This window comes from Azolla caroliniana, unplaced genomic scaffold, assembly GCF_043228905.1.
Source record: "Azolla caroliniana isolate FFs.n. ecotype wild unplaced genomic scaffold, voAzoCaro1.0.p SCAF_17, whole genome shotgun sequence".
Lineage (NCBI taxonomy): Eukaryota > Viridiplantae > Streptophyta > Polypodiopsida > Salviniales > Salviniaceae > Azolla > Azolla caroliniana.
The window spans coordinates 6762577-6781490 of record NW_028230452.1 but is presented as its reverse complement, the minus strand read 5'-3'; positions in this window follow the sequence as shown (position 1 = coordinate 6781490).

Sequence of the window (18914 nt, the reverse complement as noted above, 5' to 3'; positions counted from 1 at the left end):
CAGACCCTGCCTTCATCATGAAGCACAAATCCAACTCGATGGCGGCGAGAACCTCTAAGTCGAATGAGGTGTGGTACGTGGATTCTGGCACATCGAACCACATGACGAACCACAAGGAGTGGTTTTCAACTCTAGAGAAGACGGAGTAGCCGGGGGTCGTCAAAACCGGTGACGATACCCCTCACCCAATCGAACATATCAGAGATGTCCGTCGAAGCCATGTCAGTCAAAGAGGAATCATGAGAAATGTCTTGCATGTGCCGATAATCACCAAGAACTTGGTGTCGGTCTAAGAAATAGTCGACCAGGGTATGCAAGTTCGATTTACTCAACTCGGATGCTTCATTGAAGAAGACGGCAAGATCATTGCACAAGGGCATTGAGAAGGGAGGATGAACTTATCCTCGAAACGAACAATGTCAGCACCGTTATGTTTGCCAGAGAGCAGAAGGTCGATCAGATATCGAGGTGTGGCACAAGCGGTTCGGCCACGTCAATTTCCCCCGACTTCAAGGAATGCACACAAAGAACATTGTTTTTGGTCTGAAACGGCCAAGTTTGTGAAACTTGTCAACTGGGGGAAGCATCACCAACTTCCATTCCCCAATGAGAGAAATTGGAGCCGTAATAAGCTCGATTTAATCCATTCGGATGTGTGGGGGCCAACGTAGAACGTGAGGATCGATGGGAGTCATTACTTTCTAACCATTATTGATGACTACACTCGGCACACCTGGGCATGATTGATCAAGAAGAAAATCGATGTCTTCTCCTATTTTCTCAAGGTGAAGAGCCATGCCGAATAGGAGACATGCCGGGAGATCAAGTGCCTCGGAACCGATGGCGGAAAAGAGTACTTTTCCAACCAGTTCTCAAGCTATCTGTAGAAAAAGGGAATCCGATACGAGTTCTCTTGCAGATACACACCAGGTCAGAATGGTGTGGACAAGTGGAAGAATCAGACGATAGAGGAAGTGGCACAGGCAACGCTTGAGGAGAAGCATATGCCGAAGTGTTGGTAGCCAAGGAGGAGAGTATGTTCCAGACGTGTGAACCAGAAGCAAGATATTAGATATTAGATATTAGATAATTAGAATATTAAGTAGTGACAGACCTGGATGGATGTACCAATCCAGATATTAGATATTAGATATTAGAATATTAGAATATTAAGTAGTGACGGATCCGCACCATTTTGTATTCAGATATCTAGTGAATGCACCGTTTTGTACCTAGACTGGATACTTATAAATTAATCGAACACTTTTATGCCACCTATCAAGAGGCGAACGAAACAGTATCGTGGTTCATTATAAGATTTCAGAGTCTTCACAGATAATTGACGCGAGCACCTTTGGAGGATGAAGTAAAGGAGATATTTTGGACGACTCTACGAAAGCCACTCCAGACTACATTGGTGGTTTTGGATTTTTGAACAAGTAGGATTGATAAAGTAATTGATCGAGTGCTCGACATGGATCGGGCTCAGAACTGCAACAACTTGTTTATGGAGGCGTTGCAACGGGCGTTACCCAAGGAGGAGGACCTGCGGTTCCAACAAGCAATACAATGCACAACCTACATGAACCCAGGCCATTCGAGCCTAGAATGCACTATGCGAACCCATTGTGCATTGTGCCACTCAAGAGCACATACTATAAAGAAATGAGAGACATAGGTGATGTTGTGCAGCGGAAGTAAACCTTGTGTGTGTGTGTGTGTGTGTGTGTGTGTGTGTGTGTGTGTGTGTGTGTGTGTGTGTGTGTGTGTGTGTGTGTGTGTGTGTGTGTACGTAAGACAAAACAGAGAGAGAGAGCTTAGAACAAGAAGCTATATTGGTGAAAGATAAAATTACATCAAACAGTAACTAAGTTACAAACGATTGGTTTAAATTCTAATTAGTCTAGGGTAACTACCCTTTCTACTATTTACAAAACTAGCCTAGTATGTCCATTGGCTAGTGTGGAAGCACTTCATTGGGGAAGTTGAGTTCAATTCTCAACACGCCCCTTCAAACACAACTTCCGGACGCCCAAAAATTGATTCAATTCGGTCTTCAAAATACTTTGATTCGGCTGAATCGGCTTTTTGACTTTCGAATTACTTCGATTTGGTTGTTCGGCTATGTGTCCGGATGGTCAGTCAGAACGGTTTCGACTATTTGATTGCTTCGTGCTCCTTGTTCTACTCTACTGTCATTATCATACTTTGACTCCTCCGGCCGGCTTCAATCGACTGATCGGCTACTGCTATTATTCGGTACTCCCCCTCAAGCTCGGAAATGTAGAAATCGTGAGACCAAGGTCCAATGTAAATTGCCCAAGCTTGTCAGCTCCTAAGGCTTTTGTGAAGATGTCGGCAACCTGAAGGTTCATGCTGATATGTTGTAGGTCGACATCTTCGGCCTGAACACGCTCTCAGATGAAGTGATAGTGTACTTCAATGTGCTTAGTTCGTGCGTGGAACACAATCGAGATGTATATCCCGAGGTTTCTACATGAATTGGCTACATAGACCGACTGTATAGTTGAGGTCGAGTCGTGTGATGGTATTTGTGCAAAAGGTTCGCTCGCTTGAAAGGTTTATTCATATGTTGACATGCTTACTTCTATCAAGAAATATGCATCATGTGGCCCTATGTAATCTCCATGAGTTGATAAAGACAAAATAATTGTGGTAACCTCTATCTTTGTGTTGACAAGGAGAAAGATGGTGATGGCAATTGTCAATGTGTGTGTGGGTGTGTGTCTAGAAGCGTGAGATTTTTTCCTACCGACTAGCAGGGATTTTACTTTCCATCCAGTTCATCACACTTTGCTCTTGCAACATACGACTCATCACCGTCATCATGAAACTTGCCATCTCTGCATTGATGCCCTTATTCACCATCTCTGGGTTGGCACCTTTGTCCATCATCTTCGTCGATTTTCCAACCTTTGTTTTTGCAAACTTTAACTATGAAACTCCCCTTGTCAGCGACACTTCACATCGGGTTTGCCAAATTTATGTCGTAAAGATTGCGGTTGTGTGTCGCAACCGCCGAGGTTCTATGACTCAAGGATGATCGTGTAGATGGTGCGATGACAAGAAGTCGAGAAAGCAAGATAGATGCAACATTGTCGCAAAAAGAATTTTATTTTTAAAACAACCACTTACAATATTTATTTGCCGAAAGGTACTTGCAAGACATAAACTCACAACCCCTATTTGAGAAAAAGCGTTTGAGATAGACCACTTTAACCTCTTTGTTTTCTCTATTAATTTAATTCTCTTTCTCTTTATATATACCAAATTTATCTTACAAAATTTGTTTACCAAAAAAACAAGTTGTTATGAGAGGATTCAAACTCACAACCTATTATTGGCGCAAAGGCATTTGAAATACGCCACTTCAACTTCTTCCGTTTCTTATATTTATTTTTCTTTAACTTTGTCTTGTTTATGCAACCCACCATCTTCTTTGGCGAGCTCTGCATCCCACACCCACGCGAGCTTCTTCACTCGCTTTTTCTTCTTCTCCTCCTCCTCTTCTCCAATTCTTCCCTTTCTCCTCTTTAGTCACCATGGGGGTGGCTTTTATAGGGGGGTCAACCGCCCAGCCACCCTCTTAAGGTAGTTGACAAACCGCCTCTTGCAAGGGCGGTTATATTTATTTTTTATCAATTGTAAAAGTATACAATAGAATTTATAAATAAATAAATAAAATAATAAGTAAAATAGAAAGCGCTATTTGTACCCCCATTTTGGCTATCCCCCCTTGCATTTTTTTTACAATTTCTGATAGTTCTCACCTCGTTCTGCAACATGTCTCAACAAGCGTCTTCAGCTTCAATTATCGATAAAACCTTCATCAAGAGAGGGGCTCTGATCAATTTTATCAAGGACCATTTCCGTGCTCAGAATATCATCGTTGCATTGGATAATCATAGCGACAACCGAAAAGTCACTTTCAAGTGCTACTATGGGGGGGAATATCACAACCCTCTAGGCTTGACTGACGATACTCGCAAAAGACAAACGGGAACTCGTCTAATGGACTGCCCATTCTTCGTTAGAGCAAACTTCTCGAAGAAAACGGGACAGTGGACTATTAAAAAGGCAGCTATTAGGTTCTATAAATTTAGGGCGGGCGGGGATAGCCAAAATCGGGGGACAAATAGCGCTTTCCATAAAAAATTACAAAATCACCCTCATTTTATTTCGAACTCCCCCTTTTGATATAATTATATTTGTGTCCTAAGTGATCTTAAAGGTAACATTAATCTTCCCGGAGGCTGTATCTTTAGCGTCTGAACTCCGATTCACGAACCGAAAATTCCTACATGCTCCTCTTCATAAGTTCCAGATGGAAATGTCGTTCTATAGATTTTTTATATTGTTTTGAAATCATGAAGCATCAACTTCACAACATCTCCGACCTAGAAGAAATCAGTTGTGTCAAGTCCCAACTTGCGGCATCAGTCGAGATGGACCTTGGTATTGAAATCATCTGCACCCCCGAAGGCATACTAATCAATCAACGACATTATGTGTTGAGTATGTCCTTCAAGTTCGGGATGACGGATTGTAAATCCGTCGCAACTCCTCTAGATCGAAACGTGCTCAGAACAATTCGAATTGATGTCATCTTCATAACTCGTGCAAATATATCGTCAAAGTTGACACCGTTTTTCTATTGAAACCCCTTCACCATAATGTGGGCTTTAAATCTGGGTGTGTTGTCGACTTCTCCAGTCTTCACCATGTAGACCCATTTATTTCAGAGTGCTCTCTTATCTTTTGGAACCTCTACCAGGTCGTAGTTGTAATTCTCATACAAGGAGTCCATCTCCTCTTCCATTGCACTTAGTCATTTCTCCTTGTGCTCATTACCTATAGCTTCTTCTAGCACTCTGGTTCACCTTCATCAGTCAAAAGGATGTATTGACTGGCATATGTAGTCGGTGCGCTTCTTTCTCTGACTGGGTATCTTCTTCCACCCATTGTCGGCTCCAGTTTGGATGTCTCTGTCGACTCTTCTCTCGGCTCGGGTTTATATGTGTCAATCGGTCGTTGCGGGTTAGCCAATTATTACTCGTAGTCCTTGATCGGCTTCAATAGTTCCTCCTACTCTGACTCATCTGTATTTGTCGGTTGCTCCGCTTTGACCAACTCGGATTCGATTGTGTCGACTGGTTGTCTCCGAACAACCAACTCTGTCGGTTCACTTGACCTTAACTCGGTAGTAGTGGGAGTTGACTGGGGAGTCGATTCCAACTTCTATTGCCTCCAGTCCTCAATTTTCTTGTCTTCCAAGAAGACTACATCTCGACTCCTCACTACTTTCTTATCGACTAAGTCCCACAACTTGTAGACGAACTCATCCTCCGAGTATCCCATGAATATGCATGGTTTCAACTTGTTGTCAAGCTTCGACCTCTGATCCTTAACCACATGCATATACACTAAACATTCAAATACCCTCAGGTGTCGGTAGGAGACTTCCTTTCCTGTCCACACCCTTTGTGGGAAATCACCTTTCAATGGTACTGAGGGAGACCTGTTGATCATATAAACATTCGTATACATCACCTCAGCCCAATAAGAGTTCAGCAGCTTAGCATGGGAGAAGTTCCTAGTCGGCCAGGATATGCATTCCCTTCTCACTCATGTAGCGCAGTCTCTTATGTCATTACTCTCCACTCGACTCAGCTTCCACATTCACTTCCGACTTGCATAGTCGGGCATGCATCATATACAGTATGGCCTCTTTATGTGCTCGGGCCACTATGAGGTTTCCCCGCCAGAACTTCCACTTGCCATTTTGAAAGCTACCATTGTAGCCTTTGTCATCCAACCTTCCAGTTGATATTAGATTCAATATGATATCGAGGACATGTCGAACTTCCCTCAGAGTCAGTCGACAACCTGTCGACGTCATCAGGCTTACCGTTCCTATGTCGGTTATCTTGCACTCCCCATTATCTCCCATCTTTACGTAACCATGATCCCCGGATGTGTAAGTCGAGAAGCACTCTCTCGACGGAGTTATATGAAAGGATGCACCAGAGTCGATCACCCAAGTGCACTCTTCACTTGCGGGATTTGTGCTTGCCTACTCACAAATGAACATGATCTCCTCTGCTCTCATAGTTATGGCAGATGTGCCCTTTTCATCAAGAATATTCTTAGGTTCAACATTATTACCGACACCTTTGTCCTTCTTGAGGTGTGGGCAGTCCTTCTGGTAGTATCCAAGCTTTCCACAATAGAAGCATGTCAGTTTGCCATTGGACTTTGACCTGACTTGGGACTTGTCCCCCTTTGTGAACTCCTTTGCCGGTTCCTTCCTCTGTTGGTATATTGAGTCAAATTTGACTCTGACTAGGACAGGACACCCTTGTCCTTCCTTATTGTTTCCTCATTCAAGATGCTTGTCTTTACCGCTCATAGAGACAAGTTCTCTTCTTGACATGAAGTGCTGAGAGTTACCACCATGTTCTCCTAGTTGTCCAACAGGGTACATAGTAGCAGGATGGCCTCCATTGCATCCTCAAGGGCAAACTTGGTTGCCGCAAGTTGGTTCACATACCCCATCAATGTGCTTACATGCTCCATTATCCTTACTTCATCTCTGTATTTTAGCCTCATAATCTTTCTCGTCAAAGATGTTTTGGTGAGGGTGTTCTTCCTCTCATATAGACCTGACAGCTTCTACCACATCTCGTGGGCATTTGTGTCGTTCACCACATGCTGAAGGACACTTACATCGACACACTATTTGATGGTGGGCACCGCCTTTCTGTTCAAAAGTTTCCATTCAGACTCTAATACCCCCGTGGGTATTTCTGCTCTATCGATGGGCTCATACAGGTCTTTAACTACGAGAAGGTCTTCTATCTTTATCTTCCAGTATGCATAGTTCTGAGAGTTTAGAACTATCATACCTGGGAAGCCATGCACACCTCCTTCCATCTTTCACCTACGCTTTGATACCAGTTTGACAGGATTCGATCCCTATGATTCGTGAGGAAGATCGACTGTGAAATACACAATATGTGGAAAACAGAAAATAGCAAATAAACAGTACACAATGTTTAACGTGGAAACCCTAAACAGGAAAAAACCACGAGAGAACATATCTTCCACTATGCACAAAGAATACAAAGAACGGTTACAACTCTTCTCTGAAACTCAGAGGATAACCACTTAGGGTTCTTGGCAAGTTCGTTGAACTCTGTCGCTGCCGCTCTCTCTCTACTCTTTGTAACTCTCTCGCTACAACAACTCAACAGTATTTATACTTATACACTGAATGGGTTATTTACAAATGTAGCTCTATTACTATACTAATAACAGTAACAGTTGATCAGCCGACTCCTATGTTAACTGTATGATCGGCCTGACTAGTCAACCTTGTCTTCGACCATCTGGTTACCCCAACTAGTCAGTCATGTCTTCAACCTAGATCACTTTGTATACTGTCAACTCTCCATGTCGACTCCCCCTTGTCATCGATTGTCGGCTCTCAGCCCGACTAGTCGGCTACTCCTTGTCCTCGACTATCAACTCTCGGCCCGACCAGTCAGCTCCTCCCATAGGAGGGACATATTCCTAATTGCATCTACATCAGATGGATGTAAAGAATACATTCTTGTGAGGAGAACTTGAGGAATAGGTGTACATGGTACAACCCCCTGAATTTCTATTCGAATTGAAAACATCGGCAGTTTGCCGACTGAAGAAGTCCCTCTATGGACTTAAGCAAGCCTCGCGTGCCTGGAACGCGAAGATCACGCAAAGGTTGCGTAGGATAGGGTTTGCTCCGTCGAAATCGGATTCTTCATTGTTCATCCAGCAAGGTCGGAATGGGCTGGTAAGCATCCTGCTTTATCTTCATGATTTAGTCATCATCGGCGTCGACCTAGAAGAAATCGGTCATGTCAAGTCCCAACTTGCGACATCATTCGAGATGAAGGATCTAGGGGACCTTCATTATGTCCTCGGTATTGAAGTGATCTGCACCCTTGAAGGCATACTGATCAGCCAATGACATTATGTGCTGAGTGTCACAAACATGACGACAAGATCTGAACTCTTGACCTCTTGTATATAGTCAAGTGTCGTGTTCTAACCAACACATCCAAATATATGGTCATGTTATGTATATCTTAGTAGATTATTAGTAGATTATCTATTTCAAGTTCTAGGATTTTTTAGAAAGTTCTAGAACTAGAAGGCCCTCATGTTGCTCAGAACATCTAGAGTTCCTAGCCTCGTCACATCTAGCTCCAAGTTCATCCATCACTCGTAGCCCCATCATCTATGCTTCGTCCTAGTCCGCGCTTGGTGTGTCTTTGATAGTTTGAATCCCTTCCAACTAGAAGCATTACCCATCTTCTTCATCGCCCTTGATTTTAGAGTTACCATCGTCACCGTCATTGGTTCTAGAGTTACCATCATCAACATCCCATCATTTTCTATCTTCCTCACCATCTCTATCTCTTAGTTTCTTTTCATCGTCGTCTTTGTCTTTTCTCTCCTAGTTTCTTCTCATCTCTATCTCCTAGTTTCTTCTCATCATCATCTCTAACTCTGCACTTCTTATCATCTTCCACATCCCTATCTTGCATTTTTTGTCATTGTTATCCTTTTCCTTGTGTTTCCTACCGTTTTCCTCTCTATCTATGTGTTTCTTATTATCTTTGTCACTTTCTTTGTGTTTCCTATCACCTTCATCCCTGTCTTTGTGTTTTCTATCATCCTTTGTATATGTGTCTTTGTGTTTCTTCAGAACCTCAACATTTCGATCTCTATGTTTCTTATCCTCTTCATCTCTTTCTCCGCTTCCATCATTGCCATAGTCTAAGTCGTTGCTTTCAAAGTCGTTTCATCAACATCATTGCCTTCATTGCTTCGTCTTCGACATCATCATCTTCAACCCTCTTGTTGTTGTCATCAACACTACTTTGCCTATCCGTCATTGTCGTCAAGTGTTCCAGTTCCCAATGAGGACCGTGCATGGTCGCTCGCGTCCATTGGTGTTCGTGTCTCCGATGAGGATCGCACATGGTCGCTCACGCCCTTTGGTGTTCGCATCTCCGGTGAGGACTGTACATGGTCTCTCATGCTTGTTGGTGTTCCAGTTCCCAGTGAGGACCGCACATGGTCACTCACGTCCATTGGTGTTTGTGTCTCCGGTGAGGACCGCACATGGTCGCTCACGTCCGTTGGTGTTCATGTCTCAAGTGAGGACCGCACATGGTCGCTCAAGTCCATTGGTGTTCGTGTCTCCGGTGAGGACTGAACATGGTTGCTCACACTCACGTTGGTGTCTAGTCTTCGGTGAGGACCACACATGGTTGCCCGCATTCACCCATGCTCCTATTTTTGGTGAGGACTGCTCATGGTCACTCACACCTCAACGTACTTTGTTTTTCTCTTTCAGATCACCCCTACACCACACTTTCGAAAAGGCAGCCGTAAAGGGAAGGATAATGTCACAAACATGACGACAAGATTTGAACTCTTGACCTCTTATATATAGGCAAGTGTTGTGTTCTAACCAACACATCCAAATATATGGTCATATTATGTATATCTTAGTAGATTATTAGTAGATTATCTATTTCAAGTTCTAGGAGTTTTTAGAAAGTTCTAGAACTAGAAGGTTCTAGAGGGTTCTAGAATATTCTCCCGAATATTCTAATGCATGTACTTTGACTCATAGTATAAATACTTGTAACCTCCTTGGTCCCTTTCAAGGGATTCAACACCAGTCATTGACACATCAATCTAGTATTCTCGTTTCGCCTCATCTTTGTCGCCTTGATCTTTATTTTTGTCTTCATGCCCTCATGTCGCTCAAAACATCTAGAGTTCCTAGCCTCGTCACGTCTAGCTCCAAGTTCATCCATCGCTCATAGCCCCATCATCTATGCTTCGTCCTAGTCCGCGCTTGGTGTGTCCATGACAGTTTGAATCCCTTCCAACTAGAAGCATTACCCATCTTCTTCATCGCCCTTGATTCTAGAGTTACCATCGTCACCGTCATTGGTTCTAGAGTTACCATCATCAACATCCCATCATTTTCTATCTTCCTCACCATCTCTATCTCTTAGTTTCTTTTCATCATCGTCTTTGTCATGTGGCAGAGCCGAGAAAGGCAAGACATGTGGCAGAGCCACAACGGGTAGAGCCAACCTACGGAAGAAGGTCATGATCAAGGCATGGGCATACGTGGTCAAAGGCCTAAAAGAAGACGAATCGGAGATAGCTGATTCGGTCGAGAAAGGTGACTCAGAAGAGCCAAATCGCGTAAAGGCCAAACGGACGAGGAGGCAGCCGAAGACTATGCCAAGGCAAGAGAGCCGATGGGTCGAGGGGTGCCGAAGTCGCAGAGGCAAGAAGAAGACCGACAAAGGCCTTTGCAGCAAACAACCCAACCGAGCAGGTCGAGGAGCGCAACCTAAGAGGCATAAAGTCAGGAGAAGCTAGTGCGGTGGACCCGCTAGAGTTGACAAAGAACCTCAAGTTGAGCTTGAGGGGGAGTGTTGAGCAAGCAAGCTCAACTTGGGCCGGATCTTTTGAAGAAGTTGAGAACCGGATCGGATGGAAACCGATCGGTTAGGCCCGGATTGGCTGAAGAAATCGAGAGGTGGATTGAATGGAGACCGATCGACTATGCCAAGTCGGATGAAATCCGACAAGACCTTAGGGGCATATATTCCTATTTTAGTGAATAGGAATATTATAGGTTATTAGTGTCTGGCTCATTCATGAGCATTAAAGTATTGATAGTACTTGTGTCAGCCCGCTCGTCAACGCTTGTATAAAAAGTGCTATGTGGGCACGTTGAATGTACAAAGAAGAAGAATGTGTGAACGCCCCCCCGTCAGTTCTGAATTGATCTATTTCCAAATATTTGAGTGTGATTTATTTTATGATTCGTTTAGGTTTAATGTAAGAAAAGGAAGTCATCGTCACACTAAACCCCTATCTTACTCCCTTATTATTTAGTGATGTGCATGTAGTGGAAATGTGAAAGTTGTGATCCACATTTACCAAACACAATCACGTATTCTCATGGTTGGAAAAACAAAGGCATTTTGCCACTTTAAGCCCCCCCCCCCCTCCCAAGAAAAAAAACACTTCACGATTGGTCATGTTGTTATGTGACAACTATGATCCATCTTGTTACATCTAGAGGTATGGTTGTATATCTCGTTGTCTTTCCAGAAAAAGAAAAAAAACTACTTCCATTAGTTAAGGCAATGTACATAGGATAATATACAACTCATATCTTACAGGCCACCTTGCATGTCAAAAGAAAACAATATGTGTAGAGGAAACAACAAAAACAAGTCCAAAACACCACATCATTCGATGAGCATAGCATTACCCGAATGCATACTCTCCATGTGAGCCTCATACAACCCGAATTCAGCATAGACGTCCTCCACTCACTTCTCAAACCCTATATCTCGTTGTCTTAATCTCAAACTGATGGAGTGATCTTAACCTCAAACTGATGGAGTGAAGTATGTAGCAAACCAATGACATATCAAGAATAAAAAAGAGAGCACGACATCCTACCTCACATCAAATATGTAAAAAATAAGATTGGTAATGTGGATCCTTGCAACTCGTTTTTTATTACATCTTATCACATGATAAACATATGCGTGTATGTGAAACAATATGTGTGTGCCTTGGTAGGTTGTTGAAATGTCTTCCTATACCAACAATTTCATTTAATTCAAACATGTCAAAAAGATGATTTGACGGAAGTTAGATGTACATGTGTCAAAAACAATTGTTCACGGCTGGGTAGGTGGACTCGAATATTTTAGAATTGTTAAGTAAATGGAAGATTAGTCCATACAACATGGAGAATTATATCAAATGTGAATAAGATGTAGGAAACCCATGTAATCAGAAGTGGGAATACCTTCAAATTTAGGAGTTTATTGAAAATCAAAATCACACAAAGTTTACAACAAAGATGGCCAATCAAATGAGGTTAATTGAGAGCACCATTAGGATTTGACATGCAACTTACAATTTCATGAAATGTGTATTTTTTTATATGTCAACCCGATTCGAAAGTATAGACAAGTATAGACATTTTCATAAATCCACATAATATCATAGAAACATGTATTTTCATAACTTCTTATGGTAAAAATAAATGTAACATTTACTCAAAAACCCACATAACATTATAGACAAGATGATGTAATCTACGTCAAAGTAATATTAACTACATCAACCCACGTAATATAATAGAAATATGTTTTTTTTATACACATGTCATAGCATGCTCATTTATCAATATTTTGTTATTGTCATTAATTAGATTTTCCTATTATGGACACCCTTAAAAGCATTCCCTCCATATAACATCTTCATTGCATGAATGAGTATAATATTACTTTGTAGCAAACAATAGTGCAATTGTATAATTAAATTTCTTTAACATAAATGAACATTTTCTTTGTCATACACTTCACGCACATTCACTCTATCACGTTTACATTGGAGCCAAATCTAAGTGATTTTGGTGTTAAACACCTCCGATATCAACAAAATCATGAGAATCATCATAATTGCTTACTCCTAACTAAAAACCTATTATGTACTCACCTAACCTCTACCTCAAATGTTATGGTTTAGGATACACTCAATACTCCTTATAGAAGTAGGGCAATAGAGAGAGTGTGACCCTAAGATGGTTACGGGTATAAAGGTAATATATAAGCCTTATATAACCTCCTGAGTGTTAAAGGGACATAAATGTAATCTAGTTCAAAAAGGAGGAAGTTAAAGATGAAATTAGAAACCTTTCACTAGGGTTCTTCCTCGTTTTAACATATTTCCTAGAGCTGAACTTAAGCCTCTCTCTTACTCCTTAATTGTCTTCTTAAGTATAAGTTTAGAGCTTAATTTGCTTTCCTAAGAAATTATATTTACATAAAGTGCGGATAATAGAAGTGAAGCCATGTTGTTGATTTCCCTCCATGTTGCTCTTGCCTCGAGTGCTCAAGTGTGGTAAAGTCTCACATGTTTTTAAGTATTTAATTAATCTCATGAAAGTAATTAAGGTGTAGAATGAATTTAGAGTTTGCTTTATTGATAGTCATTTTAATGTAAGTAGCTCCTCGTGGTTGATCCTCGACCTCGCGCATCTCGCCAACAAAAGGGTAGACATTGGTATGTTTCGAGACATTGAGCTCAAGGTAGTCGAAGTGAGAAATAAACATTTGTTTCAGATTGTGGAAGGCCTTACATAACTTGCATTTGATATTATAAATCATTATACAATTATGCATATATTGTATCAATTATAACATGTTTTATGTTTTGTTTCAGACAATGACTTTACAATGGTACATGTCTATGAATGACAAATGTACTTCCCCCATATCCATGTTGACAAGTAAAAGTTCTCCATTCGAGTATTTTGACTATTTCAAAATGTTTTCACATGTCATATTGCATTTTTTAAGGGCTTGAATGGGTGGAGTTATTTGAGTCATACCATTGATTGAGAGCTCGATGGTAGGACAAAGTTGGGAGCAGATCATGAAGGATATTAAATGATAATACCAAATTATATTAAGGAGTAAACAATTGGAGAAACATATATGTAATGATATCAAGGGGTAAACCTCACATACTAGAATAAGTAGAAAGTGATGAAGAGGTCAAAGTGATGTACAAGAATAAGAAGAAAATGATCAAGCCAATATTGAGAAACAAAATCAACTTAACAAGTGACACTCCTTTAGAGTTTTTTTTTCCAAAAAACACTAATTCACATTAGTTAGCAAACAAAATACCACAAAGTTCAACTCAAATCCACAATGGGATTAGTATATACAACATGGAGGAACAACTCCTAAACCAACAAAAAAACCAGCAAAAGTCACGCGCCAATCCTTTATAGTTCTACATAGTCCACATAAAAAAATAAGAATATTGATCAACAAAGGTAATAAAAGGTAAGAACGTTGAATGCTTGTAAAGGCTTTCAAGAGTCATTGTTGATGTAGTTAAAATAAAACAAAACTAGTTTGTACATAAATTCTTTTTAAGGAAAAGACATATCGCTACCCAATAAATAAAAATCGAGGGAAAAGACAATTTTCCTAAGAATTGGTTAGGGCCATGATCATTTTACAAATGATGTATTTCCATAAGGTTTTATTAAGGAAACTAAATTTTAAGATAAAATATATAGAGCACCGAAGCAAATTGTCAAGTTCATAAAAACATAAGGTGGAAAACTAATGAACAAAATTAAAGCAAAATGACACTTATAAACATGTTGTCCTCCTACCTAACTAGGGTTACCCTTGCTTACCTTTGAAACATTTTTAAGGAATGTAATGTGAGCTTAAGATATTGGTGAGTGTAGATAGGTTCACATAGGTTCTCCCTTTTACATCTTTGTCTTGTCCAAAGAAAATTTTCGTATACAAATAGTAAAGAATCTTTTCATCTGGTAGTGACATTCGACCTCAAGCTCAACAATAAGGATTTTCATTTGGTGAAAAAGAGAATCTCGACATTTCAAAATATCCGGTTCAAGCTTTCAAGGGCGAGCAATTTTTTTTTGTTTAAAGGTCTAACTGTAAAATAATGGAGAAGTGTCTTTTGTGTAGAAAAAACTACGTTAACATCTAAACAACTGCCATAAAAGAGTATCTATGGGGTACATAAATTACATGTGATATAATAGGTGTATTTGTTAAGCAAGGGTACCGTCTGTGGAGACTTGAATGGTTCCTTTACCACCATGGCATTTATTTTAGTACCATATACATAAGATATACTAACATCTTTTTGTATATTGACTCAAAATTTCCTTGGTTTGACAATTCCTTTACACTTTCGAAACAACCAACATGTGTACTACTAGATATGATATATTGAATCAATGTTTATGTTGACAAGATCTGTCGACCAAAAAGACATATATGACATGCGAAAAGTATGACCCACTTAAAGTGAAATTTGGATCTTGAACGACTTTTGAGATTTGCACTCCACTCTTTCCTTTTAAAATGTGAAAACGAGAATGACATGCATCTTCCAAGTCAAACTTTTGTGCTCTCTCCTCAATTAAAAAAGGACATAGTGTTTGTACTTCATGAACTTTGAGGAGGTTTTTCCAACTTCCATTACTTAATGGAAACAATTATCAGGAGGATTCACAATGTTAAATCCGTAGTATACCCTCGACTTTTTATTAAGAATTTGATGTTGATTATTAAAGTGAGGCGTGATTAACAAATGGGATCATGGTATATAAGTTTTACGTTATTAAAACATACTATAGCAAAACTTTGACCATGAGTATGGCAAGTTGCGATCCTAGTTCTAGCCACGCTTGCATTGATTCCCTTAAGAGACAATGTTAAGCATCTTGTAGTACATTGCACTATACTAATCAGTTTTGTTGTTATATTTCTCCATTTTTATTGTTCCTTCCATTAATAGCTTTCACAACAATGATGCATGTATTTTTCTTTTCCAATGGATTCCCTCAAACATTTGTAACTTGCTCATATTATCCCAATGATGCTACTATTGCATGACATTTTCTTTTCCTCGAACATTTCTTGGTTTGGGAAAATTGGAATTCCTAGTTTCCATTGTGTTACTTTATCTTATTTCATTAAAACGTGTATGTGCATATTTATAAGGATTTTATGCATTTTTTAGTGGATATGGTATCAAAAGAAATTAATATATTATGAACATATTTGTACATGCAAAGTATGTGTGTTGCACTTATTTAATCCTTAACTCAAGTACGGACAAATCAATAAGTAATCAAACAATTCTTGCTTGCACATGTCAATAACAAACAATGAATAAGAAAAATGCAATGACCTTGATGCTTTATCAATTAAATACAAAAACAACACACATATGGTTCAACGCCATCTTTTAGTTTCTCTCGGTATACTACGTTGAATACTTGTGAATTTTGGTGACAAGTAAATTTCAAGATGCAAATGTATATGTTAAAATAAGGTATATCATGAGTTTATACCAACAACAACATTGGGTACAACATGGACTCTAAGGTAAAGTATGGAAAGGTCACACTTTGTAATTAGAGTCGAAAGTTTTTGCAAGAGTTTGAGAAAACAATTCAAAAATGTCACATAGGAATGTGCAACATTGATTCTTTTTAACTTTACCACATGACAAAACATACGAGTAACCAACTCTCTCTCAGAACAACATACTTGCTCTTGATGTTGTTTGGTGCTACGATTATGAAAACAATCACAACTACATGGCCATTAGTGATGTACATCTTGACATAGTTCATATTTAGAGACACCTAAATAATTGTGTGCATTAAATGGTCATCACATTGTAATGGCTAAAGATTGTCTCTCATGTAGTTGTGCAAATAATGCATGCCACTTTCTAATTCATCATATCCAAAAGTGTAAGATTCTAAAAACAGTCACCCTTGATCACATGAAAATAGTACCTATAGTTGGCAACTTCTATGTAATAATTTGAATACATTACCATGCCATTTTCTTAGTGTGCCACCTTTATAATGATTACTTCTTATTGGAGCTTACAAAAAAATAAATATGACCAGGCCAATTATTATCTCCTTGATGATGTGAGATTCAAGTCTCTCAACTCTAAATTACAAAATAACCACATTTTTGCAAGATGGCCTATGTCGGCTCATATAGTTGTGTGTGAATACATGTTCTATTTTTGTGACAATACCTTTTTGGTCCATTATTACTTTTTAGGATATAAAATGTTGATTGTGATTTTGACGGGCACAAAAGACAAGGTGCAAAGCCGTATGCAAAGAAGACAAGAAAAAGTTATGCTAGCAATCTCATCTATTTCTTGTCCTTGTGCCACTTTTTAATATCAAGGCATCAAAGGCTACTTGTCCTTAACAACCCGATATAATCTCCTTAACTTATTGTTTGAAAAGAGACATTGTTTCTCCCATACTGTGTATTAGAACATTGAATGATGCAACTCTTTGCATCTTGAAATAAAGAAACAAAATGGCATGTGAGAACAATAATTGTAGCAATTGAAAATTTCTGAATATAAATGCTGAAATCAGTATCGATTGTGTGCATTAATGAAATCATTTGTTTCAATTTATATGTTGAATCATTTACATTACATAGTTTTTGAGAGACTTGTACCACAAGGACTTTGTGGAGTAATTTGGTCATGTCTTGTGGGAAAAATCAACTACAATGACAAATACCTAAAGAGAAAAAAACAAATGTACAACCATGTTTGTTCTCAAAGAGAACAAGTTGTAAGGGAAAGTATAATGATGGCATGATAAGCAGCACATTGTTTTGCAATCATTGGAATAATGATTATCATTCAACACACATGAGGGTGCTCTTGTGCCAATAATTCTATTTCAAAGTGTGGCAATGCAAAGGGTTGCAAATTCTATGACACTAGTGGACATTTAATGTAATGCATTTATATAAAGATTTTGGAGCTCTAACTCTTGGATGATCAAGATTGATGTCTGATGACCCTATACACTTGCAAAGATTAGAACATGACACGTGTTTAAACTAAATGCGCTAAAACTTGACGCATGAAGAAGGAAGATTTGCTTGGGTTATAAGAAAATGTGCAAATGAAGTAAGGTGTGGGGACATATGATGAATGGTAAGAGTTAGCAATGGTTTTTCTTATTGCTCATTTGAAAACACATAGAAAAATACCAACTAAAGTGACTTACAATAAGGCATTGTGGACAAAATGGTGCTTAAATGCACTTCAAGGTAATAAGAAAATTGTATAATATGGCCAACCATGTATGTTACTAACTTTGTCTAACCGACATCTAAAAAATTCAAAAGGTATACCGTATCTATATGGTGGGGTTAATTGAAGACTTCATTCATGGTTACATAAAATCAAGATTGCCCACCAAAATGTCACTCAATCAAAAACTAAAATGTATTGCAAAATAACATGAGGAATGAAGCCTCACAAATCAAATTTGCTAACAAAGGAGAATATCTAGAATTTACTATCAAGTTGGTCGAGAAACTTGTCATTCTTTTGGAAAGTCCATAGTAAAATGGGATAGAGATGCAATCATAGAGTAGTGGCATTCAATAGAAATAGCCTCTCCATAAATAGTAACATAGAGTTTCAAAATCTTCTCAAGTGCTAAGAATTTGAGATGTGGCATCTTCTAGAATTATTATGTGTACTATTAGCGTTGCGGGCTATTTGACTCGGGGATGATGAGGAATTGATGGATGGATTTGACCTTAGGGCTATTGACATGGGGTGGGAGGGGAGCAATGATGTATGTATGCATACAGTAGGAGTTTTGTGGGCACCATAGATGTGAAATGTATTTTGACCTTAGAAAAAAGGAAGAAACAATGAAAGTCGGAGTTTGTGGGCAAAAGACACATGGATTGTATTTCTGACTTTTGGGAAAGGGACGACACAATGGTTGGAATTTGTGGGCACAAAAGACATGGATTAAATTTTGACCTTCGCAACAACTCAAAAAGAAGAAGAGATTCATTTAAATGGTAAAGGGGAGGTGGCCCTCACATTTTGACTTTAAGAAGGAAAAAGATGTGCATTTAAACCGTAAAAGAATAGGAATTTATGAATAAGCTATAGGTATTTTGACCATGGGAAAATGAAGGAAGTGTTGTAGTCTTCCTTTTTGTGTGTAAAAAGTTGAATAAATGGTCCCTCTCTCTCTTTTTTATCACCCTAGACTCTAGTGGTAAGTTGTTACACTACAACATTGCAGTCTTGGGTTCGAAACCCAATTTTCTCACCTCTCTATTATTTACTTCATACATATCTCTTAAATCACTAGATGCCACTGTGGAATGTAGGGGTTTAACCCATGACCTCTTGGTCTC